Raw genomic sequence first — 16,595 nt, 5'->3', positions numbered from 1 at the left:
ATGTTTGCAAGCAATCCGATTGAATATGGAGTATTTGTCTGCTGTTGCGAGCGAGGCGAAATAGAGTTGTCGAAAAGCTCGTACGCAGTCGCCCCGAGCTTATAAGCTGGTTCGATGCCCACTCCAACATTCTGGCTCTCGAAGAACTGCCCTCTTCTCATAGCCTTCTTGATATATTATTGAATTTGAGATTTATGAGTTTAATAGAGGCTGGATCGCGACTATAATAATTCAGAGGAAGATGCGCACAGGAGCGGTGAGTCTTTTGGAGGAAGTAGAAGTAGAAGGAAAAATGGAGAGTCGGGACAAAAGTTGCGTGTCCGGCTGCAAGCGTGACGGAGAGGGAGCGCGAGGAACGCTCTGCTCGAATGCTTTTCTGTACGACAAGTACTACCGTTCATTCGTCTTCTTAGGATGGAACAGCGAGCGCTGTATGAAAGAGGAAATGGGAATAGTAAGCAAAGCGACAAAAGGCCCGCTATCGAGACACAAGTATCTCTCTCTCTCTCTCTCTCTCTCTCTCTCTCTCTCTCTCAGTGTTTTTTCTTCCTCGTCTCTCGCTCGCTCTCCCACATTTCGGTGGGAAGCGAAGAGTGATTTAAGAACGCGCGGAATTTGAAAGAGAGGAAACGTTCGCTAAAGCATACTTTTCCGTACAGTTGACGTGGTTTAGTCGAGGGAAGGGGGAGAGGAAATGGTGAATAGCGGGGAGAGGGCGGGGCGGGGAATACGCTCTAGCAATCTGTCCCTCTGTGCCTTATTTCTGTCTCCTCGATGGCCGTACAAACTTTTCCAAAGATCGCGAGATTCCACGAATATACGAATAGCAGTGTAGAAAGTATTACGCCCTTCGAGTGGAACTTGTACTCCCGCAAAAACTTTGCCGATCCTCTATACGTATACTCTCAAACTGACGTTTAACAAGTTGTGCTTGTGCGAAAAGTAGAAACACCTGATGTCACCGCACTGAATATCACTTGGGCATTCTTCCGGAAGTTCCAATGTGAAATTTGCCAATTGAAATCCCGCCAAGGGGGAGGGGAATATGTATCAATGGAAAAACGCGGAGCTCGAGCGCAGCTTCCATGCTGTTCGGGGTTCATTGAACTGGGAGGAGTATCGATATTTTGTTTCAATTGTCACGAGCTCATTGGGTTCATAATGTACGTAACGCCCGCTGTGCTCGAACGAACGAATTTAATAACGCTTTTTTCGCTTTGTTTATTCTGATTATTGTATTCTGTTATTTGTATTCTTCTAGGAATTTCGGTGATTTCAGGCTCTCTCGAGCATGAAATTTTCATGCGTTCGGTCAACCAGCTCACACTTTAATCATTTGTATGCTCGCGTGAATATTCGCGGCTCCATCGATAACCGTGAAGGATGGAACAGGCTGCTTTCCAATGGTCGATTTAAAAAATGCTCTTTTATGTGGCGAGGACTTTAAATCGTTACTAAGTCATCAGCTAACCTTTTCGAGAACGTTCGGCGCTTCATTTTGATAATAAATTGTCCGCATAAAGAATTATTTTGTTCCCAGCGATTGGCGAGGAAATAGTGACAAACGGAATGTTGTGAGCAGTCGTTTGATAAACGCTCTTCCGAAGACAAAATAAACAACGACAATCGAATGATTGCATCGCAACCGTGTACGAAAACAACAGCATTTTCAGCGTTACACACACACACACACACACACACACGCGCGCTTTTGAATAAAGACTCAACAGAACAATTGACACGTGCAACAGTAGATTCCTCAAACTCGATCCGAATGATTTCCCTCTCGATCCGTTAGAACTCGAATTGAAGCTCAATTTCTCTCATGAAAATATCAATTTGCGAGCTTTCGATAGAATTATCGTAATTCCAATCGCATCAACTGCCTTCATCCACGGTCTACTTGTAATCGCTTTGCTTTTACATCGCCGTTTTGAACAACAAAAAACACAATGATTCGCACCTCCGATAGTATCTCGTTGAAATGATTATGATGGCGAAAGCTCCCGCTATAGGCAACGATCATTATGATTTTAAGGTATCGATGACGGTGGCACACGTCTATGGACAACGCATGGAACTATTTTGGTAGCAGGTACAAGTCCATCAATCGACGGTGCATCAGCAATCGAAATTGCACAGCGCGCATCGTCGATGCATCCCAGGACGGAACGACGAACAAGTATTCGTCGCGGGCCATTATGCAGCTCGAGTTATATACACGTACATGTGCTTAAACATGCTCACGCGTTAAAATATATATCGCAGAAGCCGTAGGGATGGCGTGAACGAAGCGAGCGAGATGCACAACGGATCGATCCACGTTTCTATTCGTAATGTTGTCGCGAGAGGCGCGCAACCCCCCCGCCCTATTCAATCGATTTGCAGAATAATGTCATTATCTCTCCGTCGAATCCGATTGTTCGCCTCAACCTGCTATCTGCTCTCCCCACCTGCCTCACTCCTTTTCGTCTCTCTCTCTTTATATCCGTGCATCTCCCTTCCGACATAACGTTTCTATTTCCACGTATACCGCTCTTGCACATTCAAATTTCATTATACACCACGTCGATTCTCTAATTGCCACTTGTAATAATTCAATTGCCCGGACACTCCTCACTTTTACCCTTCTGATAACCCTCATACCCCTCGTCCAAATATCTTCTCGCGCGCTTTCCCTCCGTCACTTAAAAAACTCAAAAGGTTTTTTTCGCCGTTCCAACCATTCTCCGAATTTGTTTCAGCCTTCCAGAGGTTTTTGTTCTTCTACTATTTCGAGCTAAGAATTTTTTCCTCCCGCTATTGCCAATACTCGGTGTCCCAATGGAAAATGTTTTCCCTTGCATTCATCGAATTTTAAAACTCGATTCAGCTGATTCGATCAACGATTCTGCTTGTACGGATTTTCATGTCGATAGCAACCAGCTCGTCGAGAGTGATTTCGCCTTTGCAATGCAACTTAGCTTCTGATTAGGACGATCAAATTATTCGAGGATATCAGCTTTTAGGTAACAACAGTTATAGCTCGTGAATGAGCGCGATGGTACCCAACGGAAGGAACGTTTTTCAAGTAGAATTATCGAAGCGTATGAACTCCGCGTTGGTAAATATAAAGCAATATCGAAAACTGTAACGAAGATATGAGAACAATAAAACTTTGGTTTTTATTTGAATTATGATATTAGAACGAATAACAATTTTCGTATTAATTTACGATATTTTCATCTCGAATGAGTAAACAGCGGAGAAATGGAAATGAGAGATAATTGAAAAACGATCGTTCGATATACATCCGTGACACGAAGAATGTTAAATAAAACTGAAATGTTCATAACCCCAAGGAAAATTGTTGTATAGATTTGTAGCTCGGAGCAGTTCAACTCGAGTGATCACGAGCATGTGATTTTTCGGAGCCTCTTCCACGTCCATTTCTACGTTTTTCTGCTGTTTAGATCAGTTTTATCCGCGTTTTATTTTTTGCTCATTCACTTATCGCGTATGGCTCGAGGCGTTTTGTGGCAAAAAGGAGATAGAAAAAATAGTAGGAATAAGTGAAGAGCGCGGGGTGGGCAGGCCACGAGAAAGGGGCAACTAAGCGCTCTCGGCGTCCGACGCATTATCGATACACTTGCCATGAATTATCTCGGGGCTGCTAATGAATTTATCGACTCAGTAAGTAAATGTACGCTTCGCAAAATTCCCGTAGGATGTTTACACAGGTAGACGAGTCTGGCCTTCGTGTGTTGCACTCCATAACGTTCTGCATAATGCAATATTATAATGATGAATAAATATATATCAATAGAATCCCTCCAGTCCCGTTACGAAACATGCATTATGAAAGCGATGTTTCAACACGTTTCTATTAACAATTGTACATAGTTTTGTTATGATCTACCACGGAGCTGGCCATTGAATTATGTCAGCATGAAAATCCATTAGAGAGCTTACATTAAGCAGAGGTGCGACTTCGTCATCAAGTTATTAGTCGACTAATAACGAGCGCTCGTGAAAGTCCGATTTCAATGGCAAAACGTCACACGTGTCTGTGCTCTCGCCTAATTTTTTTGGCGGATTTTCGCGCTCACCATATTATGACAGGGGCTTGCGTCGTTGGAATTCAAATCCACGCACTGAACTTACTTTCGTGGTAAAAGCGATTCAACGTTGTTTCATAACTGCTTTTTTTTCGTGTTGCGGTTTTTCGATGTTGTTTTACGGTTGAACATTTTTTGACGTGTATTTCTGTAGTGCTTTGGAAGTGAAAAAATCTTAAGTAAGCGATCGTCATGCATTCTGGGCTTAACAATTTGGCGAAACTTCGATAGGAGTCAGCACTTTTTGCCTGACTTTTGGCCAACTGCCAAAATTCCAATTGGTCAACGTTTTAAGGTAGGAATTTATGTGTTAAATAAACACACTAGAATAGCTATGTGCGTAACTCGGTTGAACCGTTTTTCAAATCTTTCGTTATTACGAAATTTAAGCTCCTTCATTACGTGCGTAAAATTCAATAATAATGTCATGAAAATTCATCGTTCAGGACGGATCAGAATGGAGCCAATTGAAACTCGGTAACGAAGCGTTTTCGCGATTTGATGAAGCTAAGTCTAAAGTTTCGTTCATCGTATCACTATTCTGACTTGAGCTGACGTAGCCTGGACGTGGAAAATCGCGAATTTATATTCCGAATCTAAATTGATACATACGATATTCGCGTGGAGTTTCGATACGAATTTGAACGAAAGCAATTCGTGCGTATAAATTGAGGATTCGCTATTTGAATAAAATTTGCAAAGGTATGCAGGGGCGTCCTTTTTTATTTAGCGTAAATAACGTGTACGTCTGTTTGTATACGTATCCGTTTCACTGTACTGTTTCAGCAGAACGTGGTTCGCGAGCCACAACGAAATAACAAAGAATTTTTAATGGTGGCTGCCGATTGCGCTCGATATGTTGTTCATTCGAGCAATAAAAACGCGCAGCGTGCGTTCGTTTGATCAAACCTAAAAATCCATAGACCCGAGCGAAAAGGAGGGAAAATGAGTTTTTTTTGCTCGGAAATTTCCAGCATGAGTGAATTTTGACAGAATGATTAATTGCCCGAAAAGATGCGGAGTATTCGATGCAATCACTTTGCGCATGCGTAAGCACCGTATCCGTGTTGCACTAACTTTTTTACTCCTGAACGAACTTTCACATGCGTTTTTTGCTTTATTTTTCTTTAAATTGAGGATAGAAAAAGTGCATGAACAAGTATTGGTCTTTGTTTCAGTCCTGAGAATCGACAGAGATGCGAAGAAACCAAGTGAGGATCGAGGCAGGAGGAAACGTGAAAAAAAGGATTGTATAACGTTACGAAACGAGGCTCGCGAGCAGGGCGAAACTCTCATCGCACGCTTCCCACCTACAGGCTAAGGCAAAAATGAGAAAATAAGTACACCAAAGTATTTGCTTTGAACAGCGGAAAGAGAACAGCTGGACCAACGGTGGAACCGAGGAAGGAAAAGCTATTGAAAGGGATGGAGAGAAACACGATAAAAGTAAATAAATCGAGGGAATGGAGGACCGCCTTCTGTTATTAGAAAGCGTTTTTTTCTTTGGCGCCCATGAGTGTGTCAGAATTAACTGGTCAGGCTGCTCCATCCCTTTTTCTTTTTCGTGCACGTTTTCCCATGTTTGTATTCCGAAGAATACGTGACAGATTTACTCTCACTTGTTCAGCAATAACGCAACAATGAATCTTCGGAATTCAACCCATTATTGAAAACCTAAATTCCTAAGTTATTTCACGTTGATAATTACAACTCATTATTTCCTTATTTCCAATTAATTTTCAACTCATCAGTCATCGATATTCGACCAAGTTATACATAAAAATTACATTGTTTCGAGTGATAATTTTTTCTTCACAATCTCAAATATCGAGGTAGTTTTATTGGATATAATTAGAGAAGAGTTTCGAAAAATTGGATACGAAACGTCATCGTATCCCCGTTGCTCGTCCCCTCTCGTCGCAGTCTCTCCGTTACGAATATTCCGGGTGCACTTGTTCACAATTTCACAACGACAAGTTCCTCGTCCTTCAGCATTTAATCAATGAAATACCAGAGAAAACGGTGTGCATGTGTAACATACTGGCGCAGCTCGTGGAGCTAAAACAGTACGAAGAAAATATACGTGCGTTGTCTCCGCGCTTCATTTTGGCTGCAGCGAAACGTGTTGCTATTATTCTATTTTCTCAACGTGAACGACACGAGACGTTGCTCTCATAGCATCCGTTTTGCACTATAAGGCGCTTGCCAGTTAGTGGCAGATTGTATGGTTGTACGCAGCGAGTTCTGAACATCAAATGTTCTTCAGCTCGAAGCAGATGCTTCTCGAGTTAATTACGTGTCTGGAATATCGAAGATTCGGAGTCTTCGAAAAGTCAAACTGAAAATGATGAGGTTCATTTGCTAGTTGTGAAAAAAGTATGAGCTTTTAAAGTCCGACATTCGATCGCTGAGAGTGAAAAACATTGTAATATGGAAAGTACGTATGTTGCAGTCGAAAATATATATGTTTTCGAATCTCTTACGGTGCATATTGAAAGCGATGTAATGGATCGATTATTTACAGAACGTATTTCACATTAGCGATCGTTCGCTTTCCATTCAGCCTTCGAATTCTAGCAACATTTGCCATTCAATAAGCTTCATTGGATTTCTCTCTCATTTCCGTTTCTATACGTATAGACGCGTCATCAGTTATGACAGTATATAGTCGATGCTGAGTCCATCATCCTATCATTCTTGAATTCGTAGCTCACGATCAATACATTCAGTGTGAAAATACAAGGCAACGGAGTCGCAGCTTTCACGTAATCATATGACGAAATGTCGCTTGTTCGTTACTCAACTTACGCGTTTCATCGTCTCTGAAGCAGCAGTGAATCACGAATATTGAATTCACCTATTATCCCATGGACCATGTAAAATATTGAGAGCTCCGCATTCGCCATTCCCTCGGGCTATAGAAATGAACACACCCAACCAAAACGTTCATGAGCCTGCTCGCTCATGCAGTATATTGGATATTAACGTCATTGTGACAGCTGCTATTGAAGTAAATGGACATTCATTATAGGGTGAGAAATCGAGAAACGCTTTAACATTTATATTTTTATCTCCCCCTATGCGTTTACATATTCCAACGGCCTCTGATGAACTAATCAATATTTTCCCATTTTTCAGATTTCAAGAGATCCCGCCGAGCATTCTAGTCTTTTCGTTGCTCGAGTACATCGAATTGAAATTACACGGAGAAAACGAGGCCGAAATAGTAAAAAGACCCACACCTTTTATTCAAATGACTCAAGGGTCTTTTTCTCTATAAGCATGGTAAAAAATGTTTTCAATCACTTCAAATGTTTATATTGTTAAGTATGCTCGGGCAACCCTGAAAAAAACTGTATGTTAAAATGTCACACGTAGTGTATATTCGTGTATTTATCATAGAATTTACTATGCTGAAAGTGAAAATTTGTGATTTACAATAGATTTCCACTTTTCAGTATGTTTGGCATGATGAATAACACTCGACAACATAACGAAATATAGTTCTCATGTGCATCACTTTTTGCCATCCACATGAAGCTGTTTAGAATTCAAGGGACGAAAAAATTGTAAAATTCAAAAAATACTATACTGTTTGTAATCGGTGTTTAAATATATTGAGAATTCCTGAAAATTAATATATTCCTCACTCTACAAAACGAATCCGTTTCCTCTGTGTAGCAAACGCACTATTAAAATTTCGCTCATTCCAGCGATTGATTAATCATTATTGCTCGTAATCCATAACGACGATAAATTATTGACGGAAATTATGGTCATGAACGTGCACAATGAAAGAAAACGATGAATATTTTGTTGTTTTTGAGTTAATTGTTTCTGGTTTACTCTTCCAGGTTTCACGACCTCGTCCCTTCTCTTTCGCCCCAATTTTCTGCCACTTCACTAATTTCCTTGATTCAGTGCGAATCCTTTAAAAACAGTTACTAGCACTCACTCAGTCGCTTTTCCTCGATGTTACTAGACTCCACCATATTGGTACGAGAGCCGAGAAAAACAGTGGGGAAATTCGGTCGATGCAAGCGATTTTATTTTCACTGAGTCGGCACCGCATTAAAAACTGAACAAAATTGCTTAGCGACTGATGCACGCGCTCGTTTAGGCTAAGGCGCTTGCAGCCAAGCAATATAGTCTCCCTCGAAGGAACTGAACAATTGTTGGAGCCACACTCTGACCGCGCACTCATCGCTGTCTCTCCCGAAACAATGGTTCTGAGACACGGCAGTGTCTTGGAGACGAGTTTTGAAAAGAAAGTATTTAAACTACCGGAACAAGTCGAGCAGTTCATCGCGATACTCGAGGTTGGACACTTTCCCCTCACTTTTGAACTTCAATCATCCGTTCATCGACTCACAATCATTTTTGCAAATTTACGACGAACGTAATCCTTCCTTGTTTCCAATGCATCAAAAAAAAATCATTTCGAAGATGAAAATGCTAACGAGAATAAAAGAATCCTGATTAAATTCAAAATTTCCTTCAATTTGACTTCATATTTTGCACACAGAAGCGAGTTTCTAACTTCCAAAATGATTCATCATGCACCTGAATTTTCTGTAGTGGGATATAAAATGTTCGATATTTATCTGGATGGATATTACACATGTTTGTGGAGCTATGAATAGTGAATACCTTCCATGGACACAGAGTGTTTACGAAGCTCGATATTCCAAACATACATGCTGACTGTATTTGATCCTCGGAGGATTTCAACGTGTGGCATTGAATGGGTATCGCCGAAAATGCCTAGAACCTATGAATCCGATGGATTCATGTCAGAAACGTTGGCTTTGGAGCTCGATTCCAACATCGTGTATTGCATTTGAAGGAAAAACTGAATGGCTATTTTATTACATTTTACATATTTCATGATACGAGTGTAGCAAATCGTCTTCTCATATATCTTGACTGCTCCTACAAATTTCTCTGTTTACAGTTTGTGATTGGAACGACCTACGAAATATTGACGGTAGGTACGAGCTCTACGAGATTTCGACGAGACTTCGGGCAGCTGAAGTTTCAAAGAAAATCTTATCTTTGAACTTTCTTTTCGTTAAACTCCGTGTAGAAATTACAGAAGAGTCAAATCGAAGGTAGGAAATAAGATAGCATAAGCTGGAAGTCGAAAGACGACGAATAAAATCGATACGAAAGTAGTGAATTTTTTCATGGCTCGTGAGCGAAGTTAAACAAAACGAAGTGACGTTTTGAAAGGTCGAGCCAGTCACATTTTTCAACATTTACTTTCCATCGAACTCTCAAAACGTTTTCCGATACACTGTTATATATTTTCTCCTTAAGCCTGCTCCTATGGGAACAAAACACCTGCGACGAGATTTGTACACGTACGAACATGGATCGTAATAGCTCTTTGAGTTGCATGGAAAACAAACGAGCTCGTTGTGTCAATGTCTTAATATTTTTACCTAAATCATTAAGAAAATAAGGTCCTTCGAGTCAAAAATCAATTTGAAAGTCCGACGTTTACTAGTAATATTGCAAACGATCTTGGAGAAGTTATGCGAACACATAACTGCGAGTAAATATTCGAGAGAGGAAGAGCGAGCGTGAGCCCCGGGGCTGATTCGCTATTTTTATGTCAGTCTCGTAGGGGAAACTGCGCGCTTCCGGCCCTCGCGAACTGCTATTTTTGTTTTTTAGTGTCGAATAACACTCTCAAGAGCGTGCTGCCGTTCTTTTTATTTTCCGTTATTCTCATTCATAATATTTTCGTGTTATTTTGTTTTTTTTCCTTCCTTTTATTTTTATTTTATTTTTTCTTTCATTGTTATTGTTTTGCCTCCTGAATGTATGTTTTTGTGGAGCAAGCTTTGATCTCGATGAAGATTTTATTCGCCGAATCACCCAGTTCCACGACGAAAGAGTCTAGCACGTTTTAATCTTATCTGCACCAGTTGTGAGGAAAAAAGTGATGCTCATAGATTCAACAATATCTTGACTTTTATCGCGCAACATTGATCAACCGATACAAAACGAAGGATCGGTCCGAACGTCATCCATTATCTTCAGTCTCGGAAAATTCACAATACAGCTTATGACGTCGTCACCGCCATTCCCTCGCTCGAGACAAACTTCGTGATCTACTGATATCACACGAGGCAGTTAAATGTGTGAGAGGAAACTTGCATCTCATATCTTGAGTCTCCATTTAACACTGGAGCTCTGGGCGTTGCATAATTTTCATTCCCGGTGCTTCTCTACCAAGGCTGCTGGAGAATTCTCCAGCGAGCAGGTCAGATCACCGAATGATTTTGAGGCTGGATCGATGTGTGTACGTTACAAGATAATACGAATCAAATTTGGGGTATCAGTATTCAGGAGGTTGAAGGTATATATTTGGGCAAGATAATAGGATGATACCAGGAGGAAGGATGATGCGGGGTATTGGATCGGTGAAATGTTAGTATTCCCACCGGAATTACTATCGGCTTGGTTATACGGAGAGTTGCTTTTGTACAACGTGAAGGTTGGATCACGTCACTAGGAAAGAGCAGACCGGAGAAACTATTCGAAATGTATATAGAAGACTATAACGACAGAATGAGAAGAGGGAGTGAACAGCGGTTGCAAGACATGCGTGCATGGGACTGTTGGATGTGCAATGATCCAGTGAATGGCGTACGAAACAGCGGCTGCGTTTCTCTGCCATTCTGACGTCGCTGCTCATTTCTACAATTACATATTCTCCCACTTTCTCTCTTTGTCTAAAGCTTGAATAAGTTCTCTTTGTCGACCTGTTTCGTCTGTACACGGGCCCGCATTGGTCGTTGGATCGGATCATCGAAACCGACTCGTCGGAATCCCAGTGGTCGAGTGTTTGGTACGGATACATATCTCTAGTTTGCACGGTACATATTATTGTGGTAAAATCCATTTTCAGGCGCTCCAACGTTACTAAACTCACATGCCTTGCTTTATAACGATGTTCATTAAAGAGAGTGGAACAGAATTAGCTTAGCGAAGCGAATTTTCTATTGAATTCATTCACTTTCAATTCAGCGAAGAAAAAACATCGGGCAAGAGTCTGTTTGAAAAACTTTGTTTTTGTAGAAAGGCAACTTTGAAGGGCGGTGCTGCTTAAGTGGTGACTGATGGAACCTCTGGATTCAAGGCATGAGAAGATGTAATGGGAATGGAACAAAAAAACGTCAAGTGAACCTACTAGAGCCGAATTAAGGCAGCAGTACCGTTGCTAGTCATGGTGATACAATGGACTCGAGGTAAGAGAGAAATAGTTACAGAGAACAAGAGACGAATGGCGAGGAAGAGAGAGAGAGAGAGGGAGCCTTTGAAGTTGGAGAAACCATCACATACATCTTCAAAGTGTGCATCTTACGCTGCAGTAAGTACGGAGATAATGTAATAACAAATAAGCTTGATTTAACGCTAACCTCAGCTTCTCATCTTGTGGGATATTCTACTTTCCTAGTTCATACCCTTCTCGTGAAATCATAGGGGGAGTTTCCATGCTTAGACACGACGAATTTCTCTCTCCCTTTCCATGCTTTTTTTCTACCTAATCTAACAGCTCTCTTGCCACGGGTGGAACACTGACGTGGTTTCGAGCCAACTGAATCCGTAAATGCTTCATTATTTCTACTGAGTTCCTCCTGAGCGTGCGTGTAATAGCGTATTATTACAGAGTTCATTTCACCCAGCTGAGACTCAAATTGGTGCTTTGCTCAGTTTCAACTTATATAGTAAAGTTCTCAGAAGAAAAGATACACGATATACATAATGCCTCTTATTAGTCTTACGAATCGAAGTTGACATTGAAAGCTCTAGAGGCAGTTCTGCTTCAGGAAATTAACTATTTCTGGAGCAAAGAAAATTCTGGTCAGTGTGTTGATACAATGCCTGTAATAAATTCAACTCGAAGCTTTAACAACGAATGGATGTTTTCAGAATACACTCGTCATACATATATATTTACTTAAGAAAATGATACACGTATCCCCCATATTTACCATTTCAGAACGCGTTTTATTTTATTTTCAATGTATTCGCTAGCAGCAATCAGTATCGTTGCTGCACTGTTTCCATTTTAACTTTATTTACTCCATTAAGCTCGTGCGGAACTTTGCGTATATGTCGATAGCAAAATCCTACAATGGCAGAGGAATAGAAAAAACAAATATCAAACACGCCTAAAAACACAATGTACCAATCCAGTCATTGAGTTTAGTTTTCCATATATGAGACGAGGTTTTTTGAAATGTGTGAATAACAAACATTTTTCGACTTCCCCTGCTTTTTATATATTTTTCTTTTAGCATTGTTCAATAGTATTACATCAATTCGTAGCAGTTTTTCCATTTATTTAAATATGAAACGTTGAAGTATGAATAAACAATCTATGGTACGAAATTTTACATATTTCTATTGTCTATTGTCACTCATTGAATGTATTGGTGAAGTAAAAAAAGAGAATTAAAACTCGAGATGAGTGCGATGTATTTTGATTAAGCAGCTCAGCGAACGACTGCGATTGCTCAGTGCAGATATCCTAAAAATGTTCTCTGCTCTCACAATTAGCCACGCTGAATCCGACTATCTTTTTTCATCTTGAAAAACGAAACTGCCACCGTGAACATTATACAATGAAACGAAGAACTTGGTGCAATCAATATTCCACGTGATAGAATCTCACTGAGGAGGCTTGGTATTGATGTAAAAAAGCGATGAAGCACCATGATTGCACACAAAGGTGTGAAATAATGATTGGAAAGACAGAGGATGAAAGGGTTGGTTGAGGCTTTATGGTTTTGCATATTATTCGTACGTCTGTCACGGGTTAACGCGTATGATTCTCAAGAATGGGTGAACGTGTAAATGTGGATGGCGCGAGGTGAAAGGAGCGATCAACCAGAGGGTGGGGGCGAGAGTGTGTGAAAGCCTGATAACAATCGGCGGGATCAACTGCGAAAGCCTCGGGCACGCTTTAAGCTTTGGCTTAATAATGAGATCTTCGTGACGTGCGATATTCGAGCTTCTGCCTATAGAGTGTCACAAAAGACGGGGTCGTGGGGAGGAAAAATTTTTCTTCAATTCTGCTCTTTGACCCTTTGTTTATGAGATTGGGTTCATTGTTGATGGCTCATCCGAAGAAACACGTCAGGAATCAGGATTTTATAGTCGGAGTAGCGCACATCGTGGCTTCAGCTGCAAGCTATCGATGGTCTGCGATTGCGTGGCACTTCATTGCCAAATTGTTCTTATCAACGTACGAGAAACTCAATCATTGATTTCCTGGTGTCCCGTGGGTTGAAATTCGGAAGGACAATAAAGAGTGAGTTTTTCGTCCTTCACAGTTTACAAACAAACTCTGTTTGTCGTTGCCTGTACATTTTCATTTGGGAACTTTCTTCGTTTGTTGGACCGGGCACAAAGAGAATGCACAAAGAGAATGCTTTGCACGATATGAACAAGTCAATATGTGTATAACAAACGTAGGTATAAGAGTAGGGAAATCTGAGAGGGCGTTATCGTGTGCCAGAAGAATAAAAGGGAAAAACGAAACGGTTAAACCCTAACGCGTATAATCACTTCGTTACGCCCAATTATCTATAGAAAAAAACTGTAATTTTTATGTTAACAGCATCAGATGCAAACGAGTGAATGATGAAATTCAATGCCATCGGGTAGGGCTCGAGGTAAACAAAAACGAGCAAAAGCTCAGAATTGATGCTCGTTACGAAACCAATATCGAGTTCAGATTGGATCAATTCCGTTCACGATCCGTGAATGTTTCTTCGTCGTTTCCAATGATCATTGTTCCAGATGATTTGCTGGCCCAAAAATCATGTGTTTTTTTCTACAATGGCTCTTTCACCAGTACGAAAAAATAAATAAATAAATAAATAAAAACAAAACAAAGCTGTGCTCGATATTTACGATAACGAAGTCGCTATCAAACCCGGATTTTTCCTATATATTGCGAAAGCATATTGAGGTATTTCCGATGAACGTATATGCATCCATCGTAGAAATCTGATGCTTTCATCGTGGAATCATTAGTCGAACTAAGCCCTCCCTGTGCAAAATGTAATTGATCTTCTCCCTCTTTACATTCGTCGTTCTCGCTCCAAGCGTACTCGTACAAGCCCTTTCGCTTGACTTTGTTAGTACACTCACTATATACACAATTCTACGTCGCTAAAATCAACCTACCTAATCACATTTGGGATGGGTAACTCTACGTCTGTCGTCATCACATGACAGAGGCCTTGAATACACCTCGTGCTCTACGTAGCTATATTTGCGATCGTTCACTTAATTACCTGGCATAGCTCACGCGTGTTTGGGTACATCGGGCGCAATACTTGGGTTCAGAGGCACTCATGCGGAACAAAATCATCATACGTACGTTTGAAGGTATCGATAGCGTGTAATGAAATGCAGTGAACAATATTTGTATTTTTTCGTGTCTATTGAAATTTTACTCTGGATTTCTCTGGAAAACAAAATGATTTGGCTGGTTCGACGTTCCGACAGAACGGCTGTAGAGTTTTTTTTTCTGAAAAGGCTCTTGATCTTTCGATTTTTTTGCTTTTTCAGATCTGTTGATATTTTTGGTTGAAATTAATGTTAATTAAACAAAATTTCATGCATTAAGATTTTCAGTTTACTGACTGTAAACGACGACGCGATCTCAAGGCTGTAGGGTGAATAGGATGGCGCGAATACAGCACATCCCGTTGGTGAGAGCTTCGAGTTGATCTCGGATGGTTTACTTCAAATGTCTGGCAAAGCTGTGTACGGATTTTCGGGAGCGTAAAATGTCGTTCATTATGCTTCGCACAACTCGCTGCTTTCGTTACAAAACAAGCAAGATGGACTCACACGATTCTGCGATCTCATGCCATATCCGGAGCTTCTTCTATCAGCACATCGTATCTGGTCTTATTTAATATTCCGTAACAAGCATCCCTTTCATTCGATATTCCAGTTCTGAGAGCCGCGTAAGCCTTGAATAATTAAAGTGGAGCAGTGACAACTGTAATTTTCAATGAATGTTTGCTTGCTCGTCACCTAAAGTCCTGGTGAAAAACGATCTTGAAATCAACCTCAGATTGCCGAATTTATTTGAGAAATATGCTCGGTTTATTAGCAACGAGAAACGATGATGAATAAAAGTATGAAAGCGAAGGGACGAAATGTGAGTAAAAATGGTAACTTTAACGTGTTTTCAGGCTGGAATCACGAATGGATTGGAAGAGCATGACGTGAAGAAGGGTCGCAAAGGATATACTGGGCGAGGCGCAGTAGATTTTCTATTTTTCAGTATTCGCTTGGCTGGCCAGCCAGAACAAACTGGAAGCCTGCTAGGATCTGGACTCTGTATAGAGCTAGCCTATGAAAAGATTTACCAGATCTCGTCATCGTCCGATACCTGACGACCTCGTCATTCCCCTGAGCTGTCGTGCAAAGGCTTTAAGAGCTTACAGGCATCGTAGAGTTTCCGTGACGACTTCAAAGTGGTATGAGTTGGGTCGAAGGTTGGGCATGGCGTGGCTTTCTTCCCGGAGTTCTTCGGTGGTACGAGAAAGAAATTGATAAAAATGGGTCACATGTTCGACGTAAATAAACCGATCTGTGTGTCGTGTTGTGGTGTAGTACGAAAAAAACAAAATTAAGCGGATGCGAGTCTGAATGGAAGTTGGCGGATTTGGTATCGGCACCTTTTACGTGGGTATGTCAAACATTTATTTGTTCAGAATAGGCCTCTATCGCATGAGGTATTGCTTCGCGTACTCCAAACATCGAGAGCCCTATACTTGTACATTCGAGGTACACGCGAGTCGACTTTTCCATTCAGTAATTCCCTTAGCAGAGTTCGTGGTTCCTCTCCCGCTCTCGCGTCAAGAGTTCTCGGGTCCCGGACGATTCGAAAGATAGTCCGAAAAGCGAGGGAAAAGGATGAAGACGAAGGATATGAAGCTAACGAAAGCGAGGAAGAGAGGTTAAATCTCCGAGCGCATATACGTATACGTGAACAATTCTCAGATGGATGTACATGTATAGAAGAGTGGAAAAGCAGTCGAGTATGTTTCCCGAGAAGAAAGACAGGAGAAAGAACGAGAGCAAGAAGCGAGCTATAGAGGGAGTCCCGAAAGATCGCCCGGGAACACTTCCCAAGATTGAAAGCACCGAGATAGGAAAACGCAGGCGGAAGGGTACGCGCCGGGGGGAGCGAGGTAGAGATTCTCATTGCTTTTCTCTTTACTACACGAAAGTGTAGCACACCTACGTCCGATGAAGAATTTAGAGGCGGTGGAGAAGAGGGCGAGTTTCTGTTCTAGATACGACAGAGGGGAAAGCAGAGTTCTCGCATTCGCTCGATAAACCGCCCCTCTTTCCCCGTGATGCACCAACTTCTTTTCCTCTTTTTCCACTTTCATTCTCCCTCGGCTTTCTTTTCCTCAAGTTCACTCAATTTCTACAACTCTGTATCGTTTC

At 41.2% G+C, this 16,595-nt stretch overlaps 1 protein-coding gene and 1 long non-coding RNA gene across 3 annotated transcripts in view; one reads left to right on the top strand and one right to left on the bottom strand.

Moving 5' to 3' along the window:
• side (sidestep) overlaps positions 1-16,595 on the bottom strand; it is an 84,376-nt gene that overhangs the window by 53,291 nt on the left and 14,490 nt on the right. The window lies entirely within an intron of this gene.
• Positions 5,568-7,582, top strand: LOC122409169 (uncharacterized). 2 transcript variants are annotated; one of them, XR_006260622.1, is made up of 4 exons: positions 5,568-6,534; positions 6,807-7,129; positions 7,236-7,382; positions 7,556-7,582. It is a non-coding gene; the product is annotated as an uncharacterized lncRNA (long non-coding RNA). The 2 variants fall into 2 exon arrangements; XR_006260621.1 differs by having other exon boundaries at positions 5,568-7,129.

The sequence above is a fragment of the Venturia canescens genome, chromosome 4 (genome assembly GCF_019457755.1).
Source record: "Venturia canescens isolate UGA chromosome 4, ASM1945775v1, whole genome shotgun sequence".
NCBI classification, from domain to species: Eukaryota; Metazoa; Arthropoda; class Insecta; order Hymenoptera; family Ichneumonidae; genus Venturia; species Venturia canescens.
This window is presented reverse-complemented; position numbering and strand designations above follow the sequence as displayed.